Below are 2,829 nucleotides of genomic sequence, written 5' to 3'. Positions count from 1 at the left end.
AAGCTAAACAAGTGAAAATCTGTACATATAATCTTCTCTTTGAGAAATTATAACTATATTCCAATTTATATCAAAGCGGCGCTGAAAATCGCATGTTAAAAAAAAACGAGAAGAGCTTGACCTAAAACTAAACAAATTTTACCATCTCAACGGCAGACGTTCTAAACTGGCAATCTATAACAAACTAATAGTCTATAAACGAATACTGAAGTCTGCTTAAACTTATGGCATTCTGGGGTTGTGCCAGCAAGAAACACATTGCAACTATCCAGCGCTTTTAAAATAAAATAGTACGTAAATGCTACAAACCACATTAAAAACATTGATGTCCACCGTGATCATCTGAATCTATTTCCTCTAGAATTTTTGTTTTAAAGTGTCTTTTCTGTTCAATGAGGTCCCAGAAACTTGCAGATACCCACTTTTTCGGCTCATTTCCATGATAACCAGTACAGTCCTTATACATAACTTTAAAGCTATTTTTAATTTGAAGCCACACGTTATCAATTGAGGCACTCTCCGACAATGTAATGCCACTTATACATGGAGTCATTTCGTTCATTACTACTTCAATCTTCAGTTTATCTGCATTATACGCACATTGATGATGTACAGTTTTAACACTCCGAGGTTGGTATCTTCAAAACCAAAGCTTTGAATGTCGGGCACAGAAAAAATGTTCACCACGCATTTATTTCTTATTGTTTGGAAGCAAGAAGAAGTCATTTTGTGCCAAGTCGGCAGTGTAAGGCGGATAACCCATCAATTCAACGTTTTGAGTGCTCAAAAACTCTTTTGCTTAAACTGATGTGTCGTCGTGGAGAATGATTTTCCTTCAAAAGTTGGTTTTCCTCAATTCTCCGAAGCCTTCCGGCAAAAACATAGTTATGTGCTACTTATAATTAACCGTTCTACGTTGTTCAAGTGGTACATTTATAATATGACCTGAAAAGACATGCGACCATTTACTTGGACTTGCTCTGTCCGTGAACAACTTTTGTTGGGTTCTGTTCACTATGGAAGTAGATTGCTGTTTTGTTTTGGTTTCATAGGCGTATATTCATGATTCGTGACTTATCATAATATTACAATAGATATGTTTTTAGCTACGTCGGCGGTATTTTTTCAGCATTTTCTGGAACCAATCAACATGTACTTACTTTTGAGCGATTGTCTAATTATCGGAATCCAACGGGAACAAGTCTTTCTAATGTAAAGCAATGTTAAATTGAATGAATGGGACGACTTGAATTATCGTCTGACTAATGTCTATGGATGTCTATGGATGGATGGATACCGAATCAATCTTAGTAATTTTTCGCACTGCATAGATGTTTTCTGGTACAACAATCGTTCGAACTCATTGAACAAGTGTTTTAAAGTCGCTGGATATGATATTTCATCAGTAAATGTCGAACTAAGTTGATCGGTTCATTTTTTTCTGGTTAATCTGCGTCGAAAATCATAAAAAATTATTTTATGATAATGTTCAATATTTACTTTCATTTTTTTGCAGAAACACAATTTAGAATCGATAAAAGAACACAATACTCGTGCGTAAACTGAAACATTACCATGGCATTTGTACTAGAAAATGTCAAACTTTCGAACGAAAATGTCAAAATTCATATAGCCGTACTTAGTGTTGCCTGGACGCAAGACTTATAAGGCAGCATACGTACAAGAAATAACAGTTTTTGTTTAAAAAATTGATCCAACTGAATGGCAAGATGTATTAATCAACCCGGAGAATACCTTGAAAAACAATAAATCCATTTTCACTGTCTAACAATAGTGTTTTCATTGGTAGGCGACTTAAGTCTTAAAAGGCAACCCTCGTATACTGTTATTTTCTAATTTTAGTTATATTGTGCACAATTTATTAAACTTAAAAATGTGTAATCAGTGAATGAGGTAAAATATAATTAATTCATTAAATAATTCAAATCGCAATAAAATCAAATTCGACAGAAATACGAATGTTACATATACCTACCTACGTATCGTGTCGTATCATATCGTATCACCAACAGTTGAAAATGGCAGTCACACTTAAATTAAATTGAAAATCATTTAAATATTTAAATTGATAAAATTTGATATTTGGATATGATATTGAATATCATAGAAATCATGAAAATTAACATGTTTCATTCACATGACAACAAACTAGTAATAAATCCAAAGTATTCCGCAACAAACACACTTCATCACTGATTTCAGCAAAAAGAAAAATAAAAGTGGAGAGTTTGTTGAGTTGAGTTTGTATGATGCCATATCGATGGAATTGAATTCGAAAAGTCTATTAATCATGTGGCATTTGTTTTAGCCAAATAAATATTTGCAATTACAAAGGCAAATAGAACTCTGCGCTGCAGAAGCCATAACACTTTATGCTTTACTGGGGATTCACGTATTTATACACGGAATGCAGTTAATGCAAACTTATTGCTGATGATGATGTTTCGTCTGTGATGACGTTGATGTTGTTGATGTCGTGGATGACGTTGGTGATGATGATGACGATGATGATGATGTTTTTATTGTTCTTGTTCTAGTTGATGTTCATAGAATTAAAACCAACACTTCACTCAATTCAATTCAATTTGATTCCAACTCAAACTGAAACCATTCACCGAGTTTTAGCTACAAACGTAGCCGTGTTGTTTTTTCTTGTTTGTTAATTTTTTTATTGCCATAACCTAAAGCGGGAATGGAATTTCATTGTGCAAAATCATACAATCGCTCCTCAGAAAAAAAAGCAATTTAACGGATTTTCAATGAACCGTTTTAGTTTCAGAACGCGCTCAATTCGCACACCCAATGCTA

This window comes from Teleopsis dalmanni, chromosome 2 (genome assembly GCF_002237135.1).
Source record: "Teleopsis dalmanni isolate 2A chromosome 2, ASM223713v2, whole genome shotgun sequence".
In the NCBI taxonomy this organism is placed as follows: Eukaryota; Metazoa; Arthropoda; class Insecta; order Diptera; family Diopsidae; genus Teleopsis; species Teleopsis dalmanni.
The sequence above is the reverse complement of the archived record's forward strand: the minus strand, read 5'-3'. Positions refer to the sequence as shown.